This window comes from Heptranchias perlo, chromosome 34 (genome assembly GCF_035084215.1).
Source record: "Heptranchias perlo isolate sHepPer1 chromosome 34, sHepPer1.hap1, whole genome shotgun sequence".
NCBI lineage: Eukaryota > Metazoa > Chordata > Chondrichthyes > Hexanchiformes > Hexanchidae > Heptranchias > Heptranchias perlo.
This window is the reverse complement of record NC_090358.1, coordinates 24,962,032-24,978,098: the sequence shown is the minus strand read 5'-3', so window position 1 is coordinate 24,978,098 and position 16,067 is coordinate 24,962,032.

Sequence of the window (16,067 nt, the reverse complement as noted above, 5' to 3'; positions counted from 1 at the left end):
TACCCCCACCACCCGCCTCGATATCGCCAGGCGGAGGGAGTTAAAATCTACCCCGCGGACTTTGTAGGAGTAACGTCTCTCAGCACAGCAGCACAGCAAGGTTGAATGGGATTAAAATTCTGCATTGAAGGCATTTATTTACTTGGGACTTCCCGTTCCATTATCCCGAGAACCTTGTAAAAAGAAACCCTCAAGATTCCATTTTCATTTTTATTCCTGTTACCGTTTGTCTCTCACCGTTAGAGTTGGTGATATTTCTACAGTGGTTTTTGATAACAGATTGTCTGCAACTAATCCATTGGTGCTCATCTGAACACTGTCAACTTAATCAACGAGGACAATAAAAATAAAACAATTAATTTATCTTCATCTGAAACTGTATCAGGCACTGAGATCTAATTTTCATTAAAATAACCTAGAACAGCAAACTAGGTCATTTATTTGAATTTTAAAAATTCACATTATTGAATAGAACTACCTTTCAGAAAGGAAGAACTTATATTTCTATTTTACGATTTCCTAAAGCGCTTTATAGCCGATGAATTATAGTCACTGTTGTAATGTAGGAAAAGTAACAGCTGATTTGTGCACAGCAAGATCCCACATTGTGATAAATGATCAGACAATCTGCTTAAGTGATGTTGGTTGAGGGTTAGGGTTTCTGCTGTTCCCCAGGACGGCCAGGTGAAGCCTGGCAGTGATCCCTGGGGTACAAGTCATAGACCTCAAGGTCTACTGATGGCCCCTTCAGTGGGCGATTTGCTGCAGTCTTTGGGCTCTTTGATGAGATTCCCATCACTTCAAAGGCTGCAGCACCGCTGAAATTTCACTGAGGGCGATGGTGGGCTCTTGCTCGCTGGCGGGAATCCCACCGGGAGGATGTTGTGATTGTCTAATGACTCCACCAACACGGGAAATTGGACCGGGATTATGGACTGCTTGGGGAGGCAGGCAGAAGTCCTGCTCCTGAAGGTGTAGGGGTGGGAAAAGGGAAATCCAGCCCTTGGAGTCTTGGTCAACATTTCTCCCTCAACCCAACATCACCAAAAGTGAATTAACTGGTCATTCATCTTATTGTTCTCTATGGGATCTTGTTGTGTACAAATTGGCAACAGTGTTTACCGACCTAACGGCAGTAACTGCACTGCAGAAGTGACTTATTAAATATGAAGCTCAGGAATGTGGGGAGGACATTCTATCAATGCAAGTTCATTCTTTCACCTTACGCTTTCTTAGTGACAGTCATGTGATAGCTGTTCTTTGACTTGTTTTGGTGATATAAGGGGGGTACATTTCAACCCCAAGAACGGGTGGGTTGGGGGCGGGTAGGAGGTTAAAATAACAGCTTTTTGGAGCGGGACCGCACCCCGGCTCCAACTCGCCCACTTTTGGGTTTAACCCAGGCAGGTTTGTCTGCGTGTGGACAGCAGATACCAGGAAGTCCCGCCCCCACTTAAAGCCAGCGGGCCGATACTTAAAGGGGCAATGTACCTCATCAAAATACTTGAGGTACTTAATAGTTTGTGTATTGGAAAATTAAAATGACCTGTTCAGGTTTCCCATCACTTCCAATTCACATCAAGTGAAAGCAGGCGGGAAGGGCCAGATATATGAGGTGAATGTCTTTATTGCACTGCTTGTGGGCCTGGAGGAGCAGGGAGTGCTTCATCCGGGCCCAACAAGCTCACCTGGCTGACAGGACCCCCGTGATCAGCTGACCCCGCCTCCCCACCGATGGTGGCCCCCCGATGGTGGACCCCCCTCCCATGGTAGACACCCACCTATCTACAACTCTTCACCCGATCTCCAGCGACCTCCAATTTTCTTTCCAGCCCCCTCCGATCTTCTTCCCGGCCCCCCAATCTCCTCCCCAGCCCCCCGATCTCCCCCCCAGCCTTCAATCTCCTCCCCAGCCCCCGATCTTCTTCCTGGCCCCACCGATCTACTTCCCAGCCCCCCGATCTCCTCCACAGCTCCCCGATCTTCTTCCTGGCCCCCTAATCTACTCCCCAGCCACCTGATCTCCTCCCCAGCACCCAATCTCCTCCCCAGCCCCCGATCTTCTTCCTGGCCCCCCCCCGATCTCCTTCCCAGCCCCCCTGATCTCCTCTCCAGCCCCCTGATCCTCTCCCTGGTCCATGATCCCTCCCTCCCTCTGATCCCCGGCTGCGGACTGCTGCAACAAACCTTCCTGCTTGACAGCCAGCCAGCCCCAGCCAACCTGTCAATCAGGCTGGCTGGCAGGCGTGAAACCCACAAGTAAAATTGATGGGCTTCATTGCGATCGGGACTCACTCACTTACCTTCTGGATTTCACACTCAAAAATCTACCCCCCCCTCCACTCTCTTCCCAGCTGGAAGTTAAAATTTACCCCAAGGTCACTCCTGACCAAAAGCAGAATAATATCATTAGTTAAATTCTTCAGGATGATTCACGATTACTTTAATGATACGTACTCCACAGATGGTTCCTACAGTTAAAGCTAAATGTGGATTGGTGCATGAATTACCCCTTCCACAACTACACAGGTCATGAAGAAAGGCATCAAACTCTTTCAACATATTCAAACCTCCCCCCTACCGCCCCGTCCCCCACTCACCCCCTGCATCTAGGGGTGATTTTCATCCCCTCTGCCAAGGGGGAACGGGTAGCGGGTAACGTGATTGAAGTAGCAGTGCCCCACTTACCACCCTGTTCCTGCCAACATCTGGCCCTCCACCATTTTGGTTGAGACCTTGAAATGGACGTCCCGGCCGCCCGCTGTGAACAGGTGGGTGCTTCATTGGCCCATGCAGACCGGGGTCCTGAGACGTCGATAAGATCCCGATGCAATTTTGAAGTACCAATGAGCGGAATGTACGTTGCCCACCCTCTGCCCATTGGTACTTGGTGTTGAGGGGTCTAACCAGAGGCCCCTTCCACTACAGGCTGCTCAGAAGAAGTTTAAAACACAGGTTTGTAAATGATTTTTGTGAGGTCAGGAGAGGCACAAATGCTTCTCCTGAACCCACAAATGTCGAACCTCGTGACAGCCGACTCCCCTGGGATCGCTCCCCAACTCCCCGGGGCCAGCAACAGGTGCTGAACTCGGCCACTGAGGGTTAAAATATAGTCTGAATGACATCATCAGACCCCCAACTTCCGAATCTCAATGAGGCCCTCGTCTGCCTGATGCGTGGACCCCGTTGGCCGGCCAGAACGTGCCTGTTAAAATGTAGGCACAACGTGAGGCCAATGAAGATCAGGTGAGTGTCATTGCGAGTAAGTTTGTTATTTAAACTGGTTGCCGTTAGTTGTAATTAGCTGGTCAGTGGCCATACACAGCAAGGCAGAACCACAGGAGCAGTGACACTGGTTGGGCGCTCAGTATGTTAATGGTAAAATCTTACATTTTCTCAGTTATGTACATTCGTCAGGATCTATACGCCGACACACTGGCATTTTTACGGCTGCAATAGGGTTTTCAGATGTGTGTGGCAATGAGTGAGTTCATTAACGGTTGTTCTCACACAGAGACAGCTGTAATCCTGTCTATTGACTGTTTGACACCTCTGTGATTGTCTTCTCTTACAAAAGCTTGGCCCAGTAACATCTTGTAAAATAGTTCAATCACGCTGCAAAGACAGTGAAACTAAGACCTTCCGGTATCATTGGGAATCTTCACCAATTTCCTCAGGATTCACACCTGCAGTTTACCCTCAATAATGAGGCTGGAGATGGTGATGCCTCACCTTAAACCTTTGAACTAGTCATTTGTGGAACATTCTGTGTACCTGGTTGCCAAGCAAAGTCTTTTAGATTTTTTCTCTGACCACCTCATCAGTCACATTAACATTTTGTTCCCTGTCTCATGTAAATCAACGGAACAAAGAAGCCTTAAACTCAATGTATTTGGTTCTTTGAAGTCTCTTTGCTTCAGAAGACATTTCTCTCCCGTGGGGTAATAAACACATTTATTGGCAGAGAGCATTGCTTTCTTGGCTTTGTTTGGGATCAACCATTGCCAAAAACAAAACCTAATGTTGTGGTTTCGCATCCCCCCACCACCAACTAGAACAAGCCTTCTCTCCTCCACTTCTGCCATTTTATGTCGTGGTGTCTTTGCCGGAAATTTCCCGAAACAGCGCAATTGGCGACGCACGCTGTAACATACATGGTTCCGCGCGCCGGTCTTCCCGTGGCGAACTTACTCCGGAATTTCCTGGGAAAGGTTTTTGAATAAACCTCAGTGAGCATGGTGGCAAATCAGGAGCCTCAGAATCGATGCAGCCAATGTTGGGCCTCAAAAGCCTCAAAAGACCGTGCTGAATAATAGTTTGTCTGGTGTTGGAGTAAAAAGTTTAATGAAGCTGGGTTTTTTTTGAGTGCAATTTCCATTGATGTTGTTGGCTGACTGTAGGTTCAATTGCAATTTTGTACTGAATAAAAGTTTGCTTGCTCTGTTATCTTGTCTGTCGTTCCTTGAGTCCGCATCCCCACAAGGATCAGTCCATGACACAATGACTTCCTCATGCCCTTCGAATTTGCGGCATTGACCTGTGGAGGGGGGATGGGGTTATGAGGGTGGGGGCTATCGCATGGCTGAACAGCTGTGTGGCACAGCTGCTCACAGGCTGCTCTGGCGGCTGTGAGTGCCGATTCCTTTGAGGGGCCTCCGCCGCTGGGATCGGGACCACGCAGGTCAGGATCCTTTGGTCCCTCGGGCTCCTCATCTAACAAGTCCAGGTTGAGTCCTTCTCGCAGGGTGAAATTGTGCAGTGCACAGCACATCACTACAGTCTTTACCACCTTATCCAGGGCGTACTGTAGGAACCTCCCCCCTGCTCCGACCTGCCCAGGCACCTGAAGCGAGCTTTCAGCACCCCCATGGTCCTCTCCACCATCAGGCGGGTCACCGCGTGTACGGTTGTACCTTTCCTGTGCTGCGTTGTTGGTGACACAGAGCGATGTCATTCGCCACAGATTCAGGGGTGTTAGGCCTCGTCCCCCAGGATCCATCCGCCTCTTCGTACTCCCTGCTGAATAAGTCATAGAAGGCCCAATGGTGAAGGACAAAGGCTTCTCCAATGTTCAACGTTTCCCTGCCGGACTCGTTGTTGGGCATCGCTGTTCCCCGCACACTCTCTGGGGGCGGGAGGATAGCGAATTTGGTGCAGTCTCCGGCCTTAGTACCTCATCTGCTCGGCCTCCTGCGTCTGCTCCTCCTCCATGGTAATGCAGAATGGGGCAATGCCCAGTGGAAAGGCCATTACAATCCTTTGACCTTCTGAATGAGTTGAGAGGGTTGAGGGTCCTGAAAGAAAATGAAGAAGGACTTAGCATTGATATAGCACCTTTTACAACCTCAGGATGTCCCAAAGCGCTTAACAGCCAATGAAGTATTTTCTTTGAAGTGTAGTCACCGTTGTAATGTAGGAAACATGGCAGCCAATTTGCACACAGCAAGCTCCCACAAACAGCAATGTGATAATGATCAGATAATCTGATTTTCCATGTTGTTTGAGGGATGAATGTCGGCCAGGACACCAGGAAGAACTCCCCTGCTCTTCTTCGAAATAGTGCCATGGGATCTTTTACAGTACCTTGCAGAAGTATGGCTCTCAGGATTTATAAGATGTCCCTGATCATAGAATCATAGAATCAAAGAGCACAGAAAGAGGCCATTTGGCCCATCGTGCCTGTGCCGGCTCTTTGAAAGAGCTATCCAATTAGTCCCTCTCTCCCTCCCCCACAGAGCAATACTGATTGCAACAACAGGAGAAAGCTTAGGTCAATTAATGATAGGACAACATTCAGCTTGAGTACGCTATCCTCTTAGAATTAGAACTGGATCAGTAAGTAAGTTGTGAAAAAATGGGAATTTCTGTCTAATTTATCTGTGCTCTCTCTCTACTAAACTCCTCACCAAACTTCACGATCTGCGTGAACCAGACAAGGTTGTTGATGGGGTAATCACTTAAGATAAAGGTGCTATCGTCCAGGTGGGAATTGTTTTGGATATTCGGTTACTTGAGGACCGAACAAAGTGAGTTTAGGCTCTCATTAGCATTCCGTGAGACCACTTCCAAGGATGGCGTCTTTGATTGTGAGTAATTGACATGTGGAGACAGATTTTACCCTTTTGCGTTTGGTCATTAAATAATCGCCTGGTTGCAGCATGTGGAGTGAAATCAGACGGGAAGATTTGCAGACTGGTAATCGAACCCACACGATTTGCATTAATTTAAATTAATAGATCAAAAAACATAGCCATCAGATATTCCTTTTTAAAGTCAAAGCTAAAGATAAAGAAAGAAAGACATGCAGTTATACAACGCCTTTCATGACACTGGGACGTCCCAAAGCGTTTCACAGCCAATGAAGTACTTTTGAAGTGTAGTCACTGTCGTAACATAGGATGAGTTGCATCGAAATTTTCAGGCTACGAGTGAGATACTGCCACCAGCCTATAGTCCCGAGTCTGAATATCCTGCTGTTCACTTGTCATCTAGTCGAGTGCCCTCTTTAGTATAATTGTAAACAATTTTACAACACCAAGTTATAGTCCAGCAATTTTATTTTAAATTCACAAGCTTTCGGAGGCTTCCTCCTTCGTCAGGTGAGCGATGTGATTGGATGCAGCAGAGGCATCAAAGGCCAAAGTGAGAAGTAATGGTGAATCTATATAAAACCTTAGTAAGACCACAGTTGGAGTAAGTTGTGCAGTTTTGGGCTCCATGCTATAGATAGGATGTTGAGGGAGGATGTTGAGGAAGTTAGCTGGTCTGAGGAAATACAAATACAAAGACTTGAAAAATTGGGGCAGTTTTCATTAGAACAGAGGAGATTTTGGGGTAATCTGATGGAGGTGCTTAAAATTACAAAGGAATGAGACAGAATAGATAAACATAGACTGTTTCCAGTGATTGAACAGTCTTGAAAGAGGGGACACAAATGTAAGATTGAAAGGAAGTGATTTAGGACAGAGAGCAGGAGAAACCTTTTTATACAGAGGGTTGTGAGGATGAGGAATGTACTACCAGAGTTAGTGATTGAAGCAGAGACCATGTCAACGTTTAAGAATTTGTTAGATAGGTGGTTGGAGGAAAGGGGATAAAGGGAAATGGGAAAAGGGCAGGCACGTGGGATTAGGATACTGCTCGTGTGGAGGATAAACACCAACATGTACAGGATGGGCTGAATGGCCTCTTTCTGTGGTGTAATTCCAGTGGCAGGATTGCGAGACAATCAATTAGTTATAGAGACAGTGATTAGTTTCTAACAACGAGGAGTAAGATAAGTTCCTTGTTTGTTGTCAGGCCTCGGACAGTTAACTCTGAGTCCAGTCAGGATGTACTTGTTTCATCAGCTCAACAGAAGGAAGATGTGATAAGAAATCAATCGTAGGTATTAACCTGAAGAGTGTCAGGTGACACAGACTGTGCTGGGAATGTTCTGGAGAGAATGGCAGGGGGTCATTTTACGAATCTACACTACCAGTGGGGATCATCGTCCAATAGCAAACATCGGAATTTAAATCAGAAAATGGAGCGTAGCTCTCATCTGATTTTCCAATCGTGCTGCCAAAGGGCAAGATTCCCTACTTTCAACATGGACACCTCTCACACCTTACACCTCTTGTACCCGAGCTTGTAAAGCAGAAGCAAATTTTTATGCAGTCCTGTTGAGTTAATAAATCAGTTTAAAGGTCCCTGTTTATTTACACGACAGCTGTATAAAAATGCACACGTTAAATAGTCAGACTGAAGGCAGCTCCACGATCTCATACCTGTTCCTGAAAGGTCACAAGCGAAGGTACCGACTGTTAAAATGAAGGGACAGTTGGCGTGGGCATCGCGTGCCCATACGTCCAACGCATGCTGGCGGTGGGCGAGGCTACCCGCCAACAATCGCGACTCGTAAACCTAACCCCCCCCCCAGGAGCGATCCAGCCTCCAAGGTATAGCCCGATCTTTATTTTTGCAAATGGCCATGATAAGCAACGAAAGGAAATCTGTGATTATGGATCATTACTATTCCATTGGTAAACTAGCTGGTTCAGAGCAAGCATCAGACTGCACATATTAAGCTGCAGGAGATAGACTCCTCAACAAGAAGGATGATTCCATTACCTCTTATGTCTGCATTGTACGGCTACCATTTATCACCCATCACCTTAATCACCGGCAGTCCTGAAGAGGACTGATCATTTCGATAAACTATTTTTCCAGTGGGTATATTAAAAGGAGGACAGTGGAGAAACCAATAACACATCATGATGGAACACTGTTCTTTTAGTTGTATAATACAGGTTCAAACCCAATCCAGAGGAATCAGGTCAAGGGCCTTCTGCCCTTACTAACCGTTAAGAAGACTTTCACGAGTCTCAATCCATTTCTCAGTGGATGTGAGTAACGTGCATTAATCTGCACCAAACTTCATCTTTAACCAGATGCTGACTGCAGTCATGCTCACAGAATCCATAAGGATTAAATGTAGGAAATAGGAATATATTGGTGCAGTATGGGGTGTTTCTCTGAAGTTAGAAGTAAGATATATTGTTTGTCCGTTGTGTTCTGCCCTAGGGCAGATCCTACATCCGGTCTCATACCTGAAATCCTTGAGCCACTTACTAGGGAAGGGTAGCTGAGGCAGTTTCCTGTTTCATGATTTTAGTCTTTTGTGATACTCCAGTGCAGTACTGAGGGATTGCTGCACTGTCTTTCAAATGAGACATTAAACCAAGGCCCCACCTGCCCTCTGAGGTGGACTTAAAAGATCCCATGGTACTATTTTGAAGAAGAACAGGGGAGTTCTCCCTGGTGTCCCGGCCAATATTCATTCCTCAACCAACATCTAAAAAAACAGATTATCTGGTCATTATCACATTGCTGTTTGTGGGACCTTACTGTGCGCAAATTGGTTTCCTACGTTACAACAGTGACTACACTTCAAAAGTAAAGTGCTTATGGACGTCCTGAGGTCGTGAAAGGCAATATATAAATGCAAGTCTTTCTTTTCTCATATAACTAATATTTATATAGTGCATTTAACACAGAAAAACATCCCACGGTGCCTCATAGGAGTGTGGAAGTGCATGAAGGGATGTGGAAGTGCATGAAGGGATACTTGACCATATTAACTCTTTATTAACTCACTTAACTCACATAATAGGTTTAGCTACAGCACACATAGAAGCACAATTTTGTAATTATGTTTGAGCCTTGGTATGTTGATAATTAAGCTTAGCACAGCCTGGCCTCCCTTGAGATAAGGATGTAGCTTACTACAGAAAATAATAAGAATAGAGTTAGTGAACGGCCATGTAGCCTTGAGATTGGCTCCAGCCTTACTGATAACAAGGAACAGGAATGAAGAGAGAAAAGAGATAACTGACATCTGCTCAGGCCTATGTGCAAGGTAACAAGGTGGCTATGGATGTTCGGGGGCAGGCTCACTACTTGATTGACCAACTACCTAAGCCAATAAAGAATATTCTGTAACAGGTGGGCGTTGTCTACTGAATTGTATAAACATGAGCTGTTTCATTGACTCGGCGAAGCTGTACCCTCAACCATTGTTTGAGGTGCTCTTCCACTTGTATACAAGTTGGGGTTCAATAAAGTTTCTCTTTGTACTACTTTGTTTGGGTGTTAATGCATTTGTATAGTGTTAAGTTTCGACAGGAGCGTAATCAGACAAAAACTGACACCGAGCCAAAAAAGGTGATATTAGGGCAAGTGACTAAAACTTGGTCAAAGAGGTACGTTTTAAGGAGGGACTTAAAGGAGGAGAGGGAGGTGGAGACGTTTAGTGAGGGAATTCCCAAGCTTAAGGCCTAGAGGGCTGAAGGCACAGCTGCCAATGATGGGGCGAAGGGAGTGGAGGATGCACATGAGGCCAGTGTTGGAGCAGCGCAGAGATCTCGGAGGGTTGTAGGGCTGGAGGAGGTTACAGAGATAAGGAGAGGCGAGACCACTTAGGGATTTTAACACGAGGATGAGAATTCTAAAATTGGGGCGTGGTGGGCTGGGAGCCGGTGTAGGTGAGCAAGCACAGGCGTGATGGGTGAACGGGACTTGGTGCGAGATAGGGTGTGGGCAGCAGAGTTTTGGATGAGCTCAATTTTGTCCCCAAAGGATGGGCAGATATAATCAAAATAGCAACAACTTGCATTTATATAGCGCCTTTAACGTTTTAAAACGTCCCAAGGCGCCTCAGCAAGAAAGTCACCTCAAGGACAGCGTTGTGCATCTCCAAATGGCTGGTTCAGAGTGTCAAGGCTAGGAACAGGTTACCCACTATCTTGTTGCTGGGAAGAATGGGCAGAAAATAAATGGAATGCCACCCTAAAACATGAGAGACCGAGCCAATTCAAAAAGCCTGACCGAAGAAGGGATTGTCCCTGTAAGCTGATATTATCATAAAACCAACCGGCGGTCAAATCATCAAAGGTTTCCTGGTCCATTCATCTGACTAAAGGGAAATTTAAAAACTATAGCACAGTGGGTTAGATGTGGCAATGGGCCACCACGAAGACCGGCCAGACTCAGGTTGGAATCAGACTTCCCAAATTTCCATGTGTGAAATTGAGTTTCAAATGCCTGAGGAGAAGAAAGTAGCTCCCAAGAAGAGCGGCAAGAAAGCCCTGAATGAAGTGCCAGCAAAGGGCTGCAGGAAGCGGAGAAGGTCGAGGAAGGAGAGTTACTCGATTTACATCTACAAAGTGATGAAGCAGGTTCACCCAGACACCGGCATCTCCTCCAAGGCCATGAGCATCATGAACTCCTTTTGTGAACGATGTTTTCCAATGCACTGCGGGAGAGGCTTCCCGCCTGGCCCATTACAACGAGCGCTCAACCATTAGCACCCAGGGAATCCATGTGCCTGCTGCTGCCCCGGAGGTACCAAGTACACCAGCTCCGAGTAAAACTCCACAACGTACTGAAAAAAATCACCCAAATGGTTAATCCCTAATCTAATTGCCTGCTGTCTGTGAAGGAGGTTCCAGTAAGGAAGTGAGGGGAAATCAGAGGGAAGTTTAACTCCTGTCACTCAGGTGTCATCTCCAACAACTGGTTACAGACCAGCAAGAACTGACACTCTTTGGTGTTCATGGTGACATAGGATCCAGAACGCAGGGAAGAAAACACAAAAAAAAATGGAGGCCAAATGAAAAATGGAAAGCAAGTTTCTAGTATTTTTTGTGGAGCCTTGTTAACAGGTTTTATTGTATGTCAGGCGTAAAACATTTATCCCTATCCCTGCAGCCCTACAACCCTGCGAGATCTCTGCACTCCTCTAATTCTGGCCTCTTGCGCATCCCCAATTTTCTTCACTCCACCATTGGCGGCCGTGCCTTCAGCTGCCTAGGCCCTAAGCTCTGGAATTCCCTCCCTAAACCTCTCTGGCTCTCTCTCCTCTTTTGAGACGCTCTTTAAAACCTACCTCTCTGACCAAGCACCTGCTCTAATATCTGCTTATGTGGCTCGGTGTCAAATTTTGTTTGATAATCGCTCCTGCAAAGCACCTTGGGACGTTTTCACTACTTCAAAGGTGCTATATAAATGCACGTTGTTGTTGTTGTACAGCAAGATCGTGGAATGACTCAAGTGGAGTCATTCCTTGATCTTGCTCTACAATAACAACAATGATCTAACTGAATGGCAGAACGAACACGAGGGGCTGAATGGCCAACTCCTGTTTCTAGTGTTCTCAAGTTCATCATCTCACAAATACACTCACCCCTCTGGCATCTTACTCACTCCTTTCAAACACCGCAGCATATACATTTTTGATAATTAGTCAGCTATTCAAACAAAAAACAAATCCTTCTGATACAGAATTCAGTCAACTTTTCTTAAAACGACTTGAAATTAAACTGGATCACCGTCGAGCAATTCTCTTACCTGCAGAACTGTACAGGTTAAAAGCAGTTTGAGTTAAATTGTACAGGGCACTTCAAAGATTTGTTTCATGTTTTGCAGTAAAGTTATGATGCATTAAAGCTGTATTGACATCAAATACGTAAGATCAAGAAAGTTTCTCTTCAAAACCACTAAAAAGAATAAAATATTTTTTAAAAAATAATTCATATAAAGCCAAAAATGTCAACAATGTAACAACTAGTTAGAGCTGCAACATGTTACAACTCAGCATTCAGCTGGAAGATGCTGCAAAATGTCTCAAATGGGCACTATTTGCTTTTTTTCTGTTTGCCAAACACACAACACACTGGCATAAATTCTGTCTAAATACGTTATTGTGTAATAAACCCATTATTACCTTGTTTGCAAACGGCATCGGTACAATGGAAAGAAAGACTTGCCTTTATTTATATAGCGCCTTTCACAACTTCAGAACCTCTCAAAGCACTTTACAGCCAAAGAAGTACTTTTGAAATGTAGTCACTGTTGCAATGTAAGAAATGCAGCAACCAATTTGCGCACAGCAAGATCCCACAAGCAGCAATGAAATAAATGAGCAGGTAATCTGTTTTAGTGTTGTTGGTTGAGGGATAAATATTGGTCAGGACACTGGGGCAAACAACCCCTGCTCTTCTTCGAATAGTGCCATGGAACGGCAGACGAGACCTCAGTTTAACATCTCATCTGAAAGACAGCACCTCCGACAGTGCAGCACTCCCTCAGTACTGCACTGTGGAGTGTCAGCCTGGATCAAGTCTCTGGAGGGAGACTTGAACCCACAACCTTCTGACTCAGAGGTGAGAGTGCGACCACTGAGGCATGGCTGAATCTGCCGTACAATGCTGCTCAGTTCTGCTGGTCAATCAGCCTCCCTAGAGGTGAAGTCGCACTGTCTTTAAGTGAAACTTTGAAAAGTGTGACAGTGACTCAGTAAGTGTGAATTGATATATTGATATTCGACTCATCACAATATAAATTTGTCAAAAGTACTTTCGGGGGGATTGAAACCAAATTGTACAAGAAAAATAATTCAACAGTATAAACCTAGACTCAGAAGCAGGACAACATGGAACACTTCAATATCACGACACATGCTACAGATATTCCATTAAGTTCTAGCTATATCTGTATATCCCCCCTTTCAGGTAAGATGATAAACAGAGGCCCCATCCGCCTGCTCATGTGGATGGAAAAGATCCCTTGGCACTATTTGAAAAAGAGCCGGGGAGTTGTCCCAGTGTCCTGGCCAATATTCCTCCCTCAACCAACATCACCAAAAAACAGATTACCTGGCCTCTTTTGCGGTTTGTGGGATCTTGCTGTGTGAAATTTGACTGCCGTGTTGCCCTACATTACAACAGTGACTACACTTCGAAAGTAGTTCATTGGTTGTAAAGCACTTTGGGACCTCCTAAGATTGTGAAACTGCTTTATAAATGCAAAATCTTTCGTGGTTTTTTTTTTAGCCTGCTGAACAGAAACAGAGAAGACAGGAGAAAAAAGAGCAAACAATAGCTTTTAATATTTTACTCCTCTATGTGAATACACTTTGAGCAATCTGCAGTGACTATTTATCTGAAATGCATTATTGCAGACACGTGCATTAATCTTATCGCAGCTAAATCATTGAACACAAAATTGTACTCTGCACTAAACAATGTTTCGAAATGATCCACTGCTGTATTCACTGAAGCTTCGGGGATTGCATGCAGGGTAATGCCGGAAAAAAACAGATTTAGAAAAGACTTATAAACCAAGGATATGATCCTGGTGTTACTTGCAAGGGGTAATTTTATGAATTCACACTCCCAGCGTATAACTTCACCGAGCTGGGGCACATATCAGGAATTAAGCCGCGTGCTGTCCATAATATTCCGTGAATTGCCGATCAGTGTTCCGAGAAGAGGAACTCTGTACCGGGCGTGTAAATTGGTAAAATTATCCCTACAATACTTACTTTAGGATGTGATCATTATTTGTACTTCAGTAAAAAAAAAATCTTGTTAAGATAAACAGTGGTACAATAAAAGAAAGCTATAATCTGTGATTGAACGTTTTTGCCCAATCTAATGGAAATGGTTCCATTCCATATCGCAGGTTCTCAGAGGGAAGAGGAAACAATGACCAAAGGCGGAGGAGAAGAAAGGAAGTTCCTGCTCTTCTCTCCGCACCCTCTCCCCCCACCTCCCGCCAAATGGGAGGTCCAGGTTTGCACGTCCCACTCTCCCTGTTATTATGTCTAAACAGAAATAAGTCGATAGAAACAAAACTGGATTTTGCCCTGTAGCCTTTCATCTACTCTACCTTCAGTAGCAAAAGATCGAATTGCATACAAGCAGAAGACTGTCACAGTAATGTCGATTCATGTTCTGGCACATGAATCAGAGAGAGGTGACCTATGGCACGTCATTTTAGACTTAGAGACTTGAAGCCCTCAAGGTAATGCCCAGAATGTCACAGAACCTTTCGATGAGCCGGACTTCGATCCCAGCGGAAATGGGACGGTAGAGCCTCAAAAATTGCGGGCGATGACCGGGTGCCCAGTTGCTGCCGTTGCCGTGGCAATGTTCCCTGGGGCTTACCGCTGGGCGGGATGATCGACCCCCTGACTTAGGTGGTCGGCCCATTTAAGATGCTAATTGGGGACCTATGACATACATTGGACGCCCATTAATTATTTTTTGTCTGGACTGGGCGGGGTGTGCGCCAGGCACGTGCTGACCAGTAGCGGCTGGTGGCCCGGCCCACGAAGATCTCGAAGGTAAATTCCTCTTCATTTTTGAGGGGCCTGGATGAGCAGGAGTGCTCCTCCAGGCTGCACAAAACCAGCCTGGGCTGCTGACGCTCCCCACCCCTCCATGGAGCGGGGTTCCTCCTTTCTTACTACCTTTGTACGGTCTGGACGGGCAGCTGGGTTGTCCGATACTGCAGCGGCCCAGAGCTGGCTGGCTGTCCCGGGGCACTCGATCTCCAGCCACAGCCCGCCAGCCCGATGCTCAAAACGGTCCAGACGTCCTGTTCCGCTGGTAATCCGCCCAATGTCCACTTGGGGGAAATTCCATCCCAAATGAGTCTACCACCCGAGGCAGCTCCCCAAGAAATCACATCCAGTCATTCCATCTTAGCAATTCTCCCAGGTGTGGCAATTGTTCTCCCAATCAGGGCACTTATCTCTGGAGTAAACCTGCCACTGACTTTCAATTGATAAGTCAGCTTCTTTCTCCACTCATCATTTCGCTCAGTTGGCTGAACATTTCTGTAGGTTTTCCCTGTGTCTTCAGCCAATCTACGTTTGCTTTCTCATCTGGCTGGTTTCTAACCACTGCCTATTGCTTTTTTAACAAGTCTTTCCTTCCCAAGGGTGAAGTCAATATCAATTCGAAAACTTCCCAACAGATTTTCATTTTGTAGACCAATTATGATGCATTCGCGCTGTGTATCGCACCACACTGACAAATGTTCTGCTACAGAGATGTAGAGTTGTAATGGAACTATCGATACAATCACCCTCTTGTTGGATTTTGCTCTTGTGAGGAATGTATAGGGCAGGTTATGGCTTTATAGGAGATTGCAGAACATGGGAAGACTCAGAAAAAAACCACTTATACCCTTTCATTGATTTTCTTAAGGATTTTGACCTCGCTCCTCATCCAGCCCTCGTGTAGAAGTTGGAAGCTGTGGGAATGCATGGCCAAATCTCGGGTTTTATCCAAGATGTGTACTGCAGCTCTAAGATCCATGGAATAAATGGGAGATTCACTGAGCCCACTTCTCTTGAAAGAGAGCTGAGGCAAGATTGTCCATTGTCACCTATTCTCTTTGATGTTTTCATCACTGATCCATTAGATGTTGAGAGAAGCTGGGTTTGTTCTCCTTAGAGCAGAGAAGGTTGGGGGGAGATTTAATGAAGCCATTCAAGATCATGAAGGGTTTTAATAGAGTAAATAGGGGGAAACTGTTTCCACTGGCAAGAGGGTCGGTAGCCAGAGGACACATATTTAAAGTAATTGGCAAAAGAACCAGACGGGAGATGAGGAGAATTATTTTTACGCAGCAAGTTGTTATGATCTGGAACGCGCTGCCTGAAAGGGTGGTGGAAGCAGATTCAATAGCAGCTTTCAAAAGGGAATTGGATAAATACTTAAAGGAGAAATAGGATA